This window comes from Aptenodytes forsteri, unplaced genomic scaffold, assembly GCF_000699145.1.
Source record: "Aptenodytes forsteri isolate BGI_AS27 unplaced genomic scaffold, ASM69914v1 Scaffold282, whole genome shotgun sequence".
In the NCBI taxonomy this organism is placed as follows: Eukaryota; Metazoa; Chordata; class Aves; order Sphenisciformes; family Spheniscidae; genus Aptenodytes; species Aptenodytes forsteri.
Window position 1 is genome coordinate 2,691,906 of NW_008794089.1, and position 18,618 is coordinate 2,710,523.

General features: G+C 39.2%; 1 protein-coding gene across 1 annotated transcript in view; it reads right to left on the bottom strand.

Moving 5' to 3' along the window:
• TPK1 (thiamin pyrophosphokinase 1) overlaps positions 1–18,618 on the bottom strand; it is a 220,759-nt gene that overhangs the window by 201,341 nt on the left and 800 nt on the right. Inside the window, exons 2-3 of the mRNA XM_019470914.1 lie at positions 8,208–8,210; positions 4,965–5,034 (exon numbers count right to left, since the gene is read on the bottom strand). The gene's annotated coding sequence lies outside the window, so the exon portion shown is untranslated. The remainder of the gene's footprint in view (positions 1–4,964; positions 5,035–8,207; positions 8,211–18,618) is intronic.

Sequence of the window (18,618 nt, forward strand, 5' to 3'; positions counted from 1 at the left end):
AACTAAAGGGGGGTAGATTGAGACTAGATATAAGGAAGAAGTTTTTTATGCTGAGGGTGGTGAAGCACTGGAATGGGTTGCCCAGAGAGGTGGTGGATGCCCCATCCCTGGTAACATTTAAGGTCAGGTTGGATGGGCCTCTGGGCAACCTGATCTAGTTGAAGATGTCCCTGCCCATGGCAGGGGGGTTGGACTAGATGACCTTTAGAGGTCCCTTCCAAGCCAAACTATTCTATGATTCTAAGATGAGGAGGAGGAGTAGGAGTTGCCCTTTATGTGAGAGAGCAGCTGGAGTACATGGAGCTCTGCCTGGGGATGGATGAAGTTGGGCAAGCTAAAGCCCAAATGGAATTGAATCTGTCCAGGGATGTCAAAGACAATGTGAAGGGCTTCTATAAGTATATAGGTGACAAAAGGAAGACTAGGAAAAATGTGGGCCCATTGCTTAACGAGACAGGGGACAGAACATGGAGAAGGCTGAGGTACTGAATGCCTTCTTTGTCTCAGTCTTTACTAGCAAGACCAGCCCTCAGGAATCCCAGGCATCAGAGACCAGGGGGAAAGACTGGAGCAAGGAAGATGTACCCTTGGTGGAAGAGGATCAGGTCAGGGAATACTTAAGCAAAATGGACATAAGTCCATGCGCCCAGATGGGATGCACACATGAGCGCTGAAGGACCTGGCTGATGTCATTGCAAGGCAACTCTTGATAATCTTTGATCAATCATGGCAACTGGCTGAAGTGCCTGAAGACTGGAGGAAAGCAAATGTCACTCCTGTCTTCAAGAAGGGCAAGAAGGAGGACTCGAAGAACTACAGGCTGCTCAGCCTCATCTCAATCCCTGGGAAGGTGATTGAGCAGCTAATCCTGGAAACCATTCCCAGGCACATGAAGGACAAGAAACTCCTCAGGAGTAGTCAGCACTGAAAAGTTTGTGATATGTCTAAATTTATTCATTGATACTTACAAGTACAAAACTCAGTAAGTGTAAGCTGTAAAAGCTGTACAGTTAAGACTTCTGTTTTCCACTTTAGCTTTTCAACACAAAGCCTAGGACATAGAACAGTTTGTTAAATCCAAGTTAAAGAAGTTACATCACCTTGTACAACCAATACCCTTGATTCACTCTGACTAAATAGCTTATTTAAATCATTGGGGGGGGGGTGGGGGTGCAGGGGGAGAGGTGTCACCGAAAGACAAATTTTATGTAGCAATCTGTATTCCTGAATGTAAGTTGCTTCTAAAAAGATTTTTTTAGGTCCATGCTTGAAATTTAGCAGCTACATCAACTGAAAGTGTTTATAAAATTTGTTCCTAATGTTCAAACACACACATAGAGGTTCTTGGAGCTGCCTCCCTCCGTGCCCAGTTCGGAGAAGAATTATATAGTAGCAACTGCATTTTCCTGTATCACCTAAGTTCACGTCATGTATGTTTTATATGTAGAAAATGCTACATCAAAATACAAACCCATTTTTCAGTTTCAGTGCTACTCTCACACTTTATGCAGTTCACAGAAAGACACTGGATGTGTAGGGAAAGTGATGTTCTTAGTGACTGTAGGCAACCCACCTCATGTCATACAGTAAGTCTGATATACTGAAATACTAAACAGAACCCCAGAAAGCCAGTATTTTTTATGATAGGATTATCCTTCCTCTTACAGAGCCCACCGCTCCCCTCTTTGACCTGAAACTCTTAATGCTGCAAAACCTGAGTATACGATGGATTTGACATCTCTCTGGAAAATAGCATCTGAGACACAAGTACTAATGATTGTTTTTACAAGTGCCAATACGATGATAGTTTTCGATGCATCTTCACCTTCATATACCCCAAAGCCAGTGACACACAGGTTAATCGATGCCTTAAGATTTAATCAGAAAGTGTCGAGAAAGAAGTTGCTGTAGTGCGATACAGATAAGCAACAACCTAACTCTGAAGTGGATAGCAGTGCTTCAGAGTGATTCAAGGAAATACACAACAGGACAGGCAAGGCAGGCAGAATAAGGCAGAGTAAAAAACCCATAAAGATCAGTAACTCACTTTTAACTCTGATTAGCTGCAAATGTTTAGCAATCAAGAATGGTTTAGCAGTAATCCTTATTTCTAAGTGGGAACTGATGTTAACAAAGAAAAAACATAGTCTAAGGAAAATAACCTTTCTGGGCTGTAAAGCCAGACAGAGAAAAGCAACAGAGCACAGGAGTCCATCCCTTCTACCCTCCTGCCTCTCCTCTGTCCCCAACACTGACAGCTCCCGAGGACAGGCCTCTCTAAGGAAAAGTTATCCTGCCCTTTTGGTTACTCGTCCTACCCCTCCTGCTCTAGAAGGTAATTTGTTTTAATACATCATTGAAAAAGCCAGCATGATTTCTTCTCAGTAGTAATCACAAAAATGAAGGGTTTCTTTGGTGGGTTTGTTTTTAAACAAGAATAATTGCAATTCAGATTTGTTGAGCTAGTTTTTACAGAAACTTGTGGGAAAACCAACCAAACGCATCATAAAAATGACACCACAAACACAGATGAAGACATATAACGTCTTACATACGTTAATATCATGACCTGAAGTCACATCGCTAAGCCAGCCTGTGCAGTGCTATAGAGAGGAACGTGAGAGCTTCCTTTGAGTGATGGGAATAGGTGAACCACTCAAGCACAGAAACAAGTCAAGACGCCGACGGAGAAAACAGGAAACTGATGGAGGCAGGAAATGGGGGGCCCTTGAATCTGCTCTTGCTGCTTTTCATTCAACAGCATGGGGTGGGGGCTCCCACTTGAAGATTTTTAAGAACCAGCTAAGGTTCTTATGCATCAGGAATGGAACAGATAGGTTTGTCTTCACCTTAAAGCAGAGGGAAATAAGGATGGATCTCTTGAGGTCATTTCTAGCCCTATATTTTTCTAGGATTTGGAAATGGACCCTTCAAAATAGCAACAGCTACTTCACTTACCTCCAAAGGAAGACACCCCTATAACAGTCCCATATTGCAAGCTGTCCTTTTTCCAGAATGTTATAATTTATTCCCATTCTAAAAGATTCTTCACACTGCCAGAGCAGCAGAAAGACGCTTTGGTGTCACTGAGAATCAAGCCCAAAATATCAATCAAGTTCTTTATTTATCTCTCTCAGATATAATCATCTCTCTAGAATTAGAGGACTATAGTTTTTAGGTTTTGATACAACACAATTAGATATCAGGATTTTGAATAAAATAGAGTTTTAAACAGAAGGTTAAGACAGCATTAAAAAAATTATTAGCATGTCAGTAGAGTCTGAGCAGACAGCTCTTTAATAACACTGAACAGGGAATTTAAGGGAAAATACTTCAGGGAAGTAAATGAATATTCTTTCCAGCAGAATGATTTCTTTAAAGACAAAAATCAAAATTATGCAGGTCTTTTTTTTTTTGTTTCAAAAGAATCACTTTGAAGGTAAAATATACCTACCCAAAGCAATTAAGATGAGAAGAAGAAAGATAGAGAAAAAGAATACGCCAAGGGCCAAGTATGTAAGACTGAAAGGACTACTCAGTCAAGGTAGCTGAATCAGTCAAATCCATTTTCCACTGAATTATATTTATTTAATACGAACATAAAGGTGTGCAGAAGAGATGAACGGGTTACAGGAGAAGGTAAAATGAAAGCTCTAAAATGTTGTTCTTTGGAAAGCATCACCATTATCAAAGAGAACTGCTTGCTGCAAGTCAAACAGATTTCTGTTTGAATTCAAGATTAAGTTGTGCATGGCTCTGTGAGCAACTACTAGAAGAGAAATAGAAGATTACAGAAGGAATACTTCTACAACAGTCAGTAGTGCTTGACAGACTCCAGTCTCAGTTTTAGTAGTTGTAGATCTCAGCCATCAAACTTCTCATGGGTGACAAAAGAAGAAATTTGAAGTTAACTTTTACTTTAAGACTACAGTCTTCCTCTCCAACTCTGTTCTTTACTTTGAAGGACAGGAGGAAACCCGAGCTTCCCCTGGCCTCCATCATACGCTTGTCATCAGATGAAAAAGAAAATATGTATCAGATTTTGCTGTATGAACAAAACTGTTCAAGTTTTTAAGTTCTACCAAATACCTGCCTCATTCCTTTGCCTCGAGAGTCAGTTTTATTCATTTATTTGCTTTTATTAAACTATTTATTTATGAATTCTTGCTCAAAATAACTGAAAATCCTGAAGACAAGCACAAAGGATCCTTAGTAACCACAGATTACACAGCATTCCATGGTTCCACTACAAAAATGAGAAACCACTTGAACGCAGTATTTTGCACCACAACCCCAGCTCAACAATTCTGGAGCAGAAACCTGGGATATTTTACAATTTTAAATGCCATTACAGAAAACAAGAACACATTCTCATTTCAGTTGTATTTCCTCACCTAGCGTATACATTTATAGATAACCTCTGTACTTGCCTTTGGTCATGTATGATGCCCTGACGCTAATTTAGAAATAATTCAGAAAGAAAAGTAGACTTCCTATTTTATTACCCAACTCACTTCACAAAGCAAACAGATTTCCGCTAAGGCCTCACAGGAAGAATGAAGAGGACATACTTTGTTTCAGCTCCTGGTGAGAGGCATCAGATGTTCCTCTAGTCAACCCTTGCTAGCGGCACAGCAACTTTTTTCAGAGGCTGCATCAAAGGCCTAGCTCTGATGGATGCATAAAATAAGACAGACTGAGAGCAGAGTTTTCAACAGCAAAAAAGACCAGTAGGCTTAAGGAAAAAAGGTATTTCAGGTTACCTGTGTGTTTTTAAAAATTGTAGCTGGGAATAAAAATTAAAGATAATGTGGAGAAAATATTACACTAGCCACCACAGTTCGTTAAAGTACCACGCACAGAGCAGGCAGCTACTTCAGTAATGGAACAGATCCTGTTCCTCCGTATTTTACTTTCATTGAGAACAGATTACTTCAATGACTTCAAGTGTATTGTTAACATACCTGTCCTGGCTCCCTTCTGTGATGTGATAGAGACGATTGGCACCTCCATCAGCACAAGCTCTCAGTGCAGCTGCAAGTGAAGAAACAGAACATCAATGTATTGGCATTATAAACAAAAAACCACAACCAGTTACTTCATTACTGACATTTCCGTGTAAACTCAAGTGTTCATTGCAGTGTAGGGAATAAACTTGAGATCTCATATGGCTTTTAGCTTCCTATACTTGACTACTTCCCTTGTTTCTCTAAATAGACATTTGAACTGCTTTTATCAGACTAGTGCCACTCTTCATCTGTCTGTGCCACTGTACTTTCCACATAGCTTATGTCTATCTATCCTAACCTACTGCCCAGTTAGCTTAAACTACATGGGAGGCAAGTATTCAAAGCCTGAAAAGGGCCCATCCTCCGTGTATGGGCATGTACTTGTCTAAACAAGTAGAACTTGCACCTTAAACCTAACAATCTTCTCACTCAGGCAAAAGGTTCACAATGGTGGCTCTATAATGACCTCCATAAAAACTGGGGGGGGGGGGAGGAAATAGTTAAGCATGACAATACCCGTTTTCTCTTTTTTCCCCCTGCTATGACACAAAAATAGTAACTCTACTACAGTTCCTGTACTGTTCCACGGACTGTTTGAATCATCTGATATAAAGCAGGTGGATTAGGTCTTGGCTTTAAATGTTGAACTATCCGGGTACAAAAGGAACAAAACCACAATAGTTTTCAGTGCTTCCACATAACTTGGGGATGGCAAAGGGCACGTGCCACTAATTCCAATTGATTTAAACAAGCACAGACATGCTGTTCTCTTCCAATCCCTTTGTTTATACAGACTTAAGTCAGAGATATATCTGATTACAAAATCAGATATAAATTGGTATATTTTATTCATAAGCATCCCTATTAATCATCATTTAACTAACACACAGTTCTTTCATGAGATTTTTTTAAATATGATAAGCTATTGAAGATTGAAAATGACCATCTTGTCTTAGTCTTTATCAGTTTTGCTCTGAGATGCACAAGCCAGATAACCGCAGCACGCAAGATAAAAGAAGCTGTCACTTCCACACAGAGAGGAGAGACAAAGAAAAGGAACAGCCTGCCCAAGTTTTGGAAAAAAAGGTATAAACAACCAGATCAGGCACTTCCTGCTGCTGAGAATCCAATTTTCAGCTAAAGCTGCTTTGCTTTGGTGTTTATTTCTCAGTTAGAACCACCTATCAGCAGTGATACAAACCTGTATTTTTCCTGATCCAGTGACTCCTGTTCTCTCTTGTCCACAGTATTACAGTACCACTATGGTAAGCACTACCTCTCTCAGCCTTCTTGTGCAGACCGTGCTCTTCTCTGTCTCCTTATCCTACTTCACCCACGTCTTCCAGCCACCATCCAAACCCATGTTAACAAGCCAAGGTCAAGCAGATTTGATCCTCACAAATCTTATTAGCTGAGATAATTTCTGAATTATGGTAGCTAGCCAGCCACTTACCATAGCGATTTGCTGCTTCAGGCTCTTGCCAGGTTCCTCATCCATCCTGATGAATATAAACATCACAAGACAAGAACAACCACCTTTTTTTGCCCACTGTGTTTGACTGGAAGCTTTTAACTTCTCCTCTTACTTGAGGTTACAACTGAAACTGGATTAATGCAATTCCTTTCACCTGGGCATATTTGTTAAGTTCTCTCAGGGAGTTCAGCTCACACAGAATTTAGTAATGGCTCACTGCAAGAAGAGTGTGTAACACCTGTCCTTAAACTAGCTATCCTGTCCATCACTTTATCTAGCCCATATAAGGCATCCAAACAAGGCCTAGGACCTAAGCAATCACAGAATCTCTTCTCTCCCCTTGAGCTACAAAAGCAATTCATCAGTTGAGACACTCTTTATAACCAAAACCATAAGAAGGCTGCAGAAAAATTATTTTTTAACTTCAGGTACAGAACCTGCCTAAAGGATGCTTCCCAGGCCAAAGACAGCCCAGCTTTTTCCTTCTGAGAACAGTGATTTTTACATCTAGTCTCCCACATTTTAAACAAATAAGTGGCTTGTGATTTCTGGGAAAAAAAGAAGGGATGAGATACAGAAAAAGAGATGAAAGTCTATTATCTGTCTCAATTACTTTAAGACAGCCAGAGCCTTAACTATTACAAATTATCTCAATGGACTTACCACAAGTGAAGCCTGGCCTAAGATCTCTTCACCTGATCTTATTATTTTAAAACAACATGACTAAAAAACCAAAACAAAGTAAGTTTTACAAAACAAATCAGTCCTCAATCAGTCTGGTACATGTAAAACTGTTGAGATTCTCCCAAAGACCTGAAGGTGCCTAAGTAACAGGTCTATGACACTTGCATGCTGTTCACATGGATATGGGGCTGCTATTTGATATCTCAAATCAAAATAGTTGCCTTATATAACTGCAATTTAAAGTTGTCCCCCACATATTTTTTCTTATAAATAAGAATAAATAATAATAATAAAAAAATTAAACTTCGGCAGGATTGTAAAATTATTTAGAGAAACTATTTATGAGGTACTGATCCTTTACCAGCAAGTTAATAACTTACACTGGAATGAACCAAAACCCCAGGTGCTTTAAGTAACTAGCAGGCAATTAACTAATTGGCTGGAGGCCAGTAAATCATATTGTTTCTACAGCTATGATCCAAGCCTTGCTTGATAAAAAGTAATGATATATATTAGCTGGGAGAACATGTATCGTTATTACCTGGAAGTGTTTAAGGAGATAGTCAGCAATTCTAAGCTTATAATTCAGATGGAAAATTCTCTATGAAAAGATAATAGGACCTGATTTTTACAGTGCCTTTTATATTAGAGACAAAATTGCTTTACGAACAACAATTTGGCCAACGTGCAGTACGGCAACCACGTAGGCAAATCTAGCAGTCTCTAGGCACTTTTGCAACAGCTCACACAAAACCTCATTAATTATTTCTGCAAAAACTGAAGGACCTGAACAAGATTGGGGCTTTGTTTTGCTTGGCATCCTGAAAACAGAGAGCCCTTCTTCAAAGAAGTTTACAGTTTAAACAGATTAAAAAAAAACAAATGAAAAGGTGGAAAGTGACACAGAGGAATGAAGTGCTAATGGTCACACATGGGTCAAAGACAAGTTATCTTCCAGGGTGACCAAAATGGATGGTGGGGCTTGTAGAGGGAAGAATAACTTAAGTGGTCAGCCAGAACACAGAAGGCCTTGCACACACCTTCTCTTCTGACCCAAAGGTTACTATCTCATTATTGCAGACCCCTCAAATTTGCCAGGTGTGCTGCACATGGAAGTACTCTCTAGCTTACGTATGTCAGAAAGAACTAAGTCAGTGAAGACATTATCTAAAGGCTTTTAGTTAATTCTGCCTCTGTGAACTAAGCCAGACGAAGGAATGGTCATCCAAGTAGACCACTGAGCTCTGATGGGTCAGGAGGACCAACACCTTCAGCAAAGACGCTGTGATATGCAACTGGGAGCAGTAGCTTTTTCAACCAGCACAACTGGAAGCAGAAGAGACCCGTGCCCTTGGCCACCCTGCTCAGCTGGAGAGCCCGAAGGTACCGTTTCATGCTTTTGTTATTAGAAGAGACAACACTAAGAGCACAAGGGTGCAAGTGCACTGCAGCACTAGCTCAGTGTGCGAATCTGCACTCCTTGGCATTACCGCAAATTACCACCTTTCCAACCTGAATATTCTGTGTTAAGCTCCACTCCTCAGAAATAGCTCCACCTGTCAAATTACCACCTTTTCTATCTGTCAAATTCCTTTCCGATTTAACTCCAGTGCCATTCAGTGAACTAGGGAATTGAGACTTAACCGAAAAATCAACTGTTTCATTGTGCTGCTTAGTGGAAGAATACAGAAGGGGGAACTCGATGCCACTGCCAATAATTGCTACCCAAGCTATTGGGAGCAGCATATGTTCGGTCCAGTAGTGTTTGAAATTACAGCAAGAGTTAATATCCTTCAGCTCCACCTATGCTGAGGAAGAGTTACGTCAAGAGCATATTATCAGCCCGTGCTATCTCTGAAAGAGTTTCTCATAGGCAACGTGAATGAAGAAACCAAAGTCTTTCTGAGTAATGTCCTTCATTTTAAATGGTGTCTCTTCTGCAGGAACCAGTGAACTATTTCCCTTTAGTGACCGAACTTGAAAGGCCAATTTTAGGGCTAATTATTAGTGAAAATGTTTTTACAAAAATTATTCTAACACAACAAAAATAATGGCAACAATTTATATTATATTTACTCTTTTGGTAAATATAAATAACTTCCCGTCACAGTGAGACAGGATATGAACAGCATATCAAACACAAAAAGGAAGGTCTTGGCTCTGAGCTAACTAGTCCTGCTGCTTTTTGCAGAAGAGAAGCAAATATTTTATCACACCTTCAATAGCCCTGCAAATTCAGGTGGGGGAAAAGACTCTACAAAACAGATGCAATTCTTGCAGACTAAGATGAGGGCATAAAAAGGGAATACATTTATACACAGTACCAATACCTGGGGAAGAAAAGCGTAACTTTATTATTCCTATTATTATTCCTATTCTATTATTCTTTGCAATTAGCATTTAAAATATTTTTTTCTTTTTCCAAACAGATCTTGAAATTAATCCATGTTTTTGCCTAAATTCAAATTTATGACATCTCCCCTTAACCTGCCTTAGTATATCCCCTCTGTTCCTTTTCTAATTTTACACAACTTCTTCTAGGTATGCAGTCTGCTTCCATCATTCATTTATTGATTCAGTAACCTGGTAACCATAATTAACCTGCCAGTATAATCTACACATAAGAGAAGCCTGCTTAATTAATGACTTGGAGCACTGCTAGTAATATATATGTGATAATATATGGTAGATATGCAGAGAATTGCTTGGTTTGCCTGATACATTTGGCTAACACATTTTTGTCTCAGCATTAATAAAAAATACCAGTTACCAGCAACAAAATGCATAATCTGTATTTATGTGCTTTCTCTTTTTCTCCTTTGTCCTGCAGAAGCTGCAAAAACATATTTAACAAATCCATGGCTTTGTGTGGCTCCAGATTGCTAGCTAGGGGATCTATTTGCATCTCAAACTATTCCGTCCCACCCATGTGTTTCTACCTGTGTTATCAGGACTGTATGCAACTGCTATTATATACCAAGTACAGCGCACTGCAGACCTCTCTCTTCTGGTCATCTGCAGCTCTGTTTAGCAAATCACATGTCAGTCCATAACAGTTCTCTGCTTTGCAGTTGGACACTGGTCTTGCTAAGAGACTTTTTAACTATTTAAAATAGGTATATCCTTAATTTGGCCAAAACTGAAAAGGCTTAGCTCCTGTCACCGGTATTTTAAATTTGCAGCAGTGCACAGGGCTTTAAATAAGCACGATGAAGAATGTCACCTGCTCTCAGGATATTCTGTGGTTCCAAATGAAATTAGAGAGATATACAGGTGCTTTTTAAGCTGCTGCTATAGGTGCACATTCATGCTGCTATAATCAGCAGTAGCAAGAGCAGTCAGCCGTCCATAGTAGTACTCAGCACTTTCTAGGATTGAGCCCGTTCTTAAGAATTTCACCCAAAATTCCTCTTTTTTTGCTCTTTTTTTCTGCCATTGGTGATTCCTAATTTTTCATACATACTTCCAGCCCAGGAACAAATTTTAGTTTTACAAATGCTGCAAAGGAAACAGTGGTTGCTATTCTTAAATTGTCTGTGTACCCAAGAAAGGCCCATCAGCTACAAATGGCTTTAAACTAAAGGGGGGTAGATTTAGACTAGAGATAAGGAAGAAATTTTTTACGCTGAGGGTGGTGAAGCACTGGCACAGGTTGCCCAGAGAGGTGGTGGATGTCCCATCCCTGGAAACATTCAAGGTCAGGTTGGACGGGGCTCTGAGCAACCTGATCTAGTTGAAGATGTCCCTGCCCACGGCAGGGGGGTTGGACTAGGTGACCTTTAAAGGTCCCTTCCAACCCAAACTGTTCTATGATTCTAAATGTCTCATACCTGACTTCTATACCACCTGTATCACACAAAGAACATAGAAGCCCAGTAGTCCTCAAGTAAATGGATCACCAACACCGGAGCTGGCAGCCTGCTTCCATCTGGACTGGATCATGGTTCTCAGATGAAAAACTACTGTACATCTAGTAAGGTAATTATATGTTTCCTACAAAACTGCTGCGCTTCTTTAATCACTCTGCTTTGAGCTGTAAACATCACAGAGATCTCAGCTAAGCAGAGGCAGGATTCATTAAGCAATTTAATACGAGAATACAAGGAAGGAACCAATGTGCTGATGAATTAGGAAACACTATTCTTTTCTCAGCACATTGATTCAATATTGAGCAAAAGCCACACAGATAACACATCTCTCTAAAAAGTGCACACAGAAACGGAACACAGGGAAAATTAAACAATTTCTCCCACAGAGAAAAACCTCCCCTGAATTTTAGCCAAAAACTAAGTTACACAGTCATCAAAACAAAATCTTACTTTAAAAAAAAAAAAATCCTAAAAAATTTAAATACTTAATGCTCACTTTGGAGAAAAAAAAAAGGGAATAAAAGAATAGATCAACCCTTTTAAAAACAAATTCTTAAGTACCAAAACACAACCACAAGCAAAAAAACCTGAGTATCAGTAAATATAGTAGGAGTAATGTGCTGTCAGAGATAGAGGCAGGAGAGCAACTGTGTTTTCACCAGACTGAGTTTCTGGACTGTCTTCAGGTACACTTCCATGCAGAGTTCATTACAATGATTCATATTCAAGGCTGCTGGGTTTGGAGTAATCTCTTGTCAGGTGTTAAGATTTAATATTCCTACAACCCTCACTTAGGATATGATTTTCTCTTCTCTTTCCTGTCATTCTTCTCCCATTCTGTCAAACCTGGGAGCTCTGGTACCCTCCGCGTTGCCTTACGGCCATTGCTGTAACAGGCTCCGCAAGCAGGAGCAGCCCTGTGCTGTGTCACAGCGAAAACCAGGAGGAAAGAGCCCAAATATAAAACAAAGTACTTGCTGCCATCATTTCGACTAAAATCTAAGTGACCTTTTCATGACAAGGCTACATAGCTTGATGCCACTGGGGGAAGAATCAGGAAGAAGTTTATTCTTTTAATTTACTCCTTTTTTTTTTTTTCCTGTTTGAAAAATGACAGCTAAAGCAATAATGTAACATTTAATCAGCTTTTCTTTTTGCCCTGAGCACACATCTATTATTACCAGGTAACAGTAAAAAAAACCACTGATTAGGGCACACACCAAAGGGGGGGGGGGGGAGGGAAAAAATACACTGAAGTGCATAATGTTAATCCTGACTTTTTTTCTGAAAAACTATTTGTTTCGAATGTCTTTAAAGAATAATTTGCCAAACCAAAGATCCTCACAAATCAAACAAGCTGCTGAAACACAGGTGGGAGATCCTACTTGTGTCTTAAATCCTGCCTTTTCCAGCATGAGAAGGAATCCAAGCTCTCTACAATCATATATTTGCATCTTACTGGTGGCTGGTCTCTGACACCAGGAATTCCCTGGAGATTCTCAAGTCCTTCCCGCAGTGCCACGCGCCAGCCCCGGGGCTGGGTTGGATCCTGGTTTGCAGACTAACATGCAAGTGCCCTGGAGCTTGTTCTGGACTGCAGCTCTTCCCCAGAGGACGTGCAATCGGTAACCGCAATCTCTCATCCAACCGTTGCCTCTGTAACCCCTGATCGCTGATGAAGGATCTGCCGAGTCTCAAATGTCAAACCCCTACAGACACCATGCCGGCTATCCTTCATAATACATCCCATTAGGTTGCCTTTCAAATACCATCTTCTTTCATTGCTTCGTAAATACATGCGCCTCACTAACAAAACTTTACTATAACCTGTCTACCGGTGTCCTACACCTAAAACAAACACATACATCAAAATACAATTGAAGGTAAAGTAACTGAAAGAGTGTGCAGCTAGCTTTTTTCTGCATCCATTACCTGATTATCAAGTGAAATGGAAAGGCTTCAACATCAATTTTATTTCTGAAGTTTTAAAATTATATTGTTTAATAATTCAGTGTAACATGCACTGACTTCAAGGTTTGAATGCAACTTTTTATTTCTTCATTTCATACTTTCCATTGCTGCAACATTGATTTCTGACACAAGGAAGGTAAACAGCTACAAACATGATGGAATACCCCAACTGCCTGCAATTTTAATTGCCAGTCAGCGTTGTTATCAGGCAAACTTTAGGACCAAGCTGACTCTATTCCTACATGGAAAAAACTCACAAAAAAAAAAATCACCTTTATTAGCATTAAAACATACACATTTGCACAAAGGATCAGACTATAAAGAGAAAAAAAAGCTCTTTTTTTGATCTGGCATTGCTGATTCAACACCAGCAGCAGCAGCTGCCTGCAAGCAATCACCACTCCCTACCCCACAGTGAGCAGGACGTGGGGCAGGTGGGGAAGCAATATGCGGAAAAGGGTGGTCAGCTGTGTCAAGATAGCAAAGAAGGAGAAATAATCTCCTACTGCTACTGGCCACCAGCAAGACTATGTTCCTCATCACAGCTGGAGTCAGTGCTATTGTCTCTTCTGCTTCCACTGAACAATATGCATTAATAATTCAAGCCAACCTGCAAGTGTAAAGCAATGAGCGTGATAAGTTCATATTCATGTCTGTGATTAAATATCTTCAGCTAACACATTTATATTTCAAATTTTGTTTGCCTAAATTGGATTTGCAGTAGCCTGCAACTCATCAAAAAATTAATCACATTTATTCTAAATAGCATAAAATATATTAATTCTCATACTACTAAAACACACACCATTTCTTAGCAGCCCAGAATAGATTTCCACACAACCATTTTATATCATAGTCTAACAAAAACTTTTGTGCGTCAAGGAAATTTCAGAACTCGTAAGAGTCAGAAACTCCAATTTTTTTAAAAGACAACTAGAATATTACAATGCATAAATTTCTGAATGAATCACCTTGCACCAACACCATCTTTAAAGATTATTTAAACTATTCAAAAGAATAATCTTGGTCTAAAAGTTGTTTGGAAATAAGTATCAAAAAGAAGGACAAACAAGAAACCAGAGAAGGAAAAATCAAGATCGTAAATACAATTTCCTAATGCATGTGGAAATGTTCTTTATATTTTCTAATATCTTGATAATATACAGCTACCCTGTGTTCATGCTACATAGTCTTGTGTATAGAGCAATTCCCCTACTCTTAACAGAAAAACTGGTCAATAGGTTTTCAAGCAAACAAAAATAATAGTAAACTATTAAAAACAGCATCAGGAGAAATGGTCAAAAAAAAAAAAAGGAAGTATTCCATCTGAACAAAAAAAAAAAAAGGTTTATGGGGCATTCTTTAAAGGCACCATAAGCCAATTTAATTTGAGAAACGAGCACATCTTCTGAAACTAGACCAAATTAAGTGAATACTTTAAAACACTGAAATTAAGCCAGTATCTTGGAATTACTTGTCTAAAACATTGGGAGCAGATAATATCATTACTTCACTTACAACAGTTTCAACCCTTTGTATCTGACCGACCCCCATGTCTTTTCCGTTCTCTTAATTCTCAGATTTGGGCAGTGGTAAGCTACAGGGGAAGTTCTGCCAAGAAACTGGAAATATAACATTAGCTATGAAGTAGACTTGATCTTAGCTGCTTTATTTCGTATTTGGAGTAGCTACAAGTACATACACACTGGTGTTTGTACCAATTTAAACCAGAATGGTTTCATGGAAGCAGTGGATTTGCATCGCTATTACTCTGGTACGGCCACCTAAATACAGCTCTAAGGATGAACCTGAACACAATTTTGATATTACAATGTATTGGTCCTTTCAGGAGAAGAAGAGTTTACCTACCTGCAGCAGGACTAATCTCGGATCCCCAAAATCTTGCTACTCAAAATAAATCTAAAACTGAAATAATATTCTTGCTAGGGCACTTACTTTTTGTTAAATTTTCCAATGGTCAAAAAAAGAATGTGAGCAAGTAAAAGTTAGCACACAGACACAACAGATCAGATCTATGGTATACTTTTGTCAAACATATGTTTCTTTTGTTACTCATGTTTGAAAAAAAGACTAGAAAAACCCATAATGAAGGACAAAATATGATATTTGCATTTTAAAAAGAATATAAAAGGTGTGAGTTAACATTTTCAAAAGAAATAATCACCAATGGCAATCATTTTTTGAAAGTTTTAAGTTATCTTGATAAAATGATACATTAAATCATCACAGGACACAAAGAAAGTTTATTTGGACAGGCAGAATTGGTTACAAACCACGCTAGAAACCCTAATTCTGAATTCTGATTTCTCATCTGAATTCTCTTACACAGAGCAAATGCAAAACCAATACTGTTCTCCCTGAAAAAAGCATCAACATCTATATGCAAACAGTCTGGTTATGAAAGAAGATGGCATACCAGTAGTTTCCCAGTTCATAAAAGTGATGAAGAAACAAGTACACTGATTTCAAAACCTCCCTTTAATAAGGCTCTCTCTCTAAGGAGAGAACCTTAAGGTAAAATTCCAAATAAAATTATTTGTAGGAGGCACTGAACGAAACTGAGTGTATGTTCTCAAGGGGAATAAGCTTCTGTGTGACAACTCTCCTCATAGCAAGGCTGCAAACAGAATCAGAGGAGGAACTTCTAATACACGACCTGTGTCTCATCCATGATGTGCCCATGGGAAAAACACCAGGCTGTATCAGTGTTCAAGGTGTCCTCTGTGTCCTCCTCCTGTGTCTACCCTCCCTCTGAGATAAGAAAAAAATCCACCATCTGCCTTTTGCCGAGATTTTTCACTGAAAATTTTATATTCAGGTTCTCCTGAGGATATGCACTTACGACACAGCTTTCCAGACGACAGTGCAGCTGAGAAATACAACGCTATTAGTCCAAAGTCCTGAGATGATCCATATCTAAGTCATCCCTAAAATAGGAAAAGTAGATGCAAAGCCAAAAGCTTCGTGTGCATGCTATATGAGGACCCAATTCAATGCCTAAATGAGTTGGCAGTTTTATGCAAAGCTAATGAGGACCTGTAAAACCCAATGGGTAGCAGCAAAACACAAGATTGAAACTGTAAAATTATAAGTTTACTGGAGGTAAATCCAGCCTTTCAGAAGATTTTTAATACAGGGAAGTCCATAATTTAATACTGTGTTTTGGGGAATATGATGTTTGGATATTATTTAGAGAGCCACCCAATTAGTAACCCATGTAATATCAGTAAAACATCAGATCCCTCAAACCAGTTTGTTCTCCGATTGAAAATGCTGAAGTGCTAAAACCTTAGTTTTGACGTTCTTCCACAGGAAGGCGTGATAGGAAAGGCAATTGAGAGGATGCTGTTCACCTGCTGGCCTCAGGTAACACATCTAAGGTAATCCGTTTATAGATCTTCGTGTTAAGCAGACACAGCTCTTGTCCTCTACCTCTGAAACAGCATCACAGGCAGTCCCCTAAGGCCTCCTAAAGTGAGAAAGGCTTAAAGTGAATGGAAAAGTAAAGTCTCTGCGGGGACTTCCGTCCCCAACTTTTGGACTGCTCTGTGTTTTAGGAAAACTGGCAAGCTTCTGGATTTTTCAAAAACTATTTTTAGTAGCAGATTTGTACATAGCCAATTTCCAGTTACAAAGATGATCAGTACACTGCAGATGATTTTTATCACAATGCTACAGAATACTGCTGCAGGCCTTCAGTTTCAATGTGTAACAAAGATAAATAGCCCTAGAAGCGCAAAATGAAAGAACTTCTTGGGTCCATATTTTTCATTTTGAAGAAGAGAGACTGTATTTAAGCATATATTAAAGTCTGAAGTTCAGAAGTGAATTCATGGAAACTGGGTAGGAATTCTTTGTTTTGTTTAAATTGCCTCCTATCTAACTGCATTATTTCGCCTTTTAAATTAATGCTAATATGGAAGCATTTTGCCACCCCTCGATCGTAAGCCAAATCTTTAGAGAATAAAAATATCGGCCCCTTCTTTGGAGCCATTTTCTCCTTGTAGTTGAAACCTGTGCATTCAATAAATAAAACCTTAGATTTAGCACACCTGAGCTTATTCCAACAGTCTGCTTTAAGAACACATTCCCAGTGAAATCAAGCAAAACCCCAAGACACAGTCTTGTTCAAATGGTAATACATTACGCGTTGTATACTGTTGCTCTTTGTTCTCAAACTGGTTCAGCGAAAAAAAACCCCAAAGAACTATACAGTAGCTGTGAATCTTACTATAGCAAGTGTTCCTTTTCAGTTTTGCTACTTAATTGGAAATTATCACCCTTTTAAATTTTCCATAGAAACACGACTTACAAGTGTGGGAGAAAAAATTATCCTAAGTATATCTAATACATCTTTATCTAAATCAGCCAAGTGTTGGCCAAAAAGAATATCAATATTCTATTTAATTTACCAGCTCTGTCCATATAAACACTTCATTATCAGCAACAGAAAATATTAGAAGACAGGATGTTCAAATGTGAATTGAGCCACTGCACCAATCCCTTGCTACCCTATCTACCAGATGTGCTGGAGATTCCAGACTAGTACACATGACACTTTAATTTAAAGTCATGTGTTCCTGCACTTGGCCTGGTTTAAATCAGTATTGCTAGTGAAGAGTGGTAAAATGTTAAAAAAAACCCCTTTTACTTGTTTAATCTGGATTTCATTTTTCATAAGCCCTTGGAGCCTACAGTATTATTAGCTACTGGACATTGAAGCACAAGAATTATATGGACATCAGTCTTTTCACCTGGCTTTTATCTCCCTGTATTTAAAAGAAGAGAACTCCTGTGTTCCCCAGATACTCAGTTCTCTCTCCTTCTGCTCATCCGGTCTTGACCAGGTCCTCTGATAGCTCCCCTTGGTCTATATAGGGGAATTCCCAGACCGGAACCTTACATGTTGAGTGTTAAAGAGAGCGGGTTTTTTAAAAACAAAACAAAACAAAACAAAACCAGCAGATAAAGCACATATTAGTGTGTAAGGAAGGATTTTTCTCAATTCACCTAAAATATTTATTTCCTCACTACTTTTTACCAGTTTACTTCCAAATATCTGTGTTGGTCATGCATTAGCTAAGACACCCGAGGTCAAGTTCAATCAGCCCATTTCAGCAACAGGTACTTAGAGCAGGATCCTCCCTCTTAGGTTTAGAGAAAGGAAAACAATTTCTCTTACTCTTGGTTTGGTACTACATGACTAAGCCCCTAAGGCAGATAGCTGTCCTTCTGCAGTGTGAAACACCCAACACTGGGTGACTGTTTTCCCTAGCAATGAACAGGAACAGCAATGCCCTAATTTCACATGTGACACTGTCACGCAGACCTGGAAAGCCATCTCTGAATCCTTGATTCACAAGACGCTACATGGTACATCTGTACCATAAAGACAACAAGCATAGTTTCGCCAATGAAGAAAAAGATCCGCTGTTGCTGTGCTTAACCTGCACAAGGCCTTGCCACCTGCTTGAAACAGTTGCTTAAAGATGCAATGATTTCTCTGAGAAAGATGAAAAGCTGATCAAACTGCCATCTTTACAAACTAAACTAAGCTTTAAAAAAAAGAGAGGGGAGGGGAGGGGGAGGG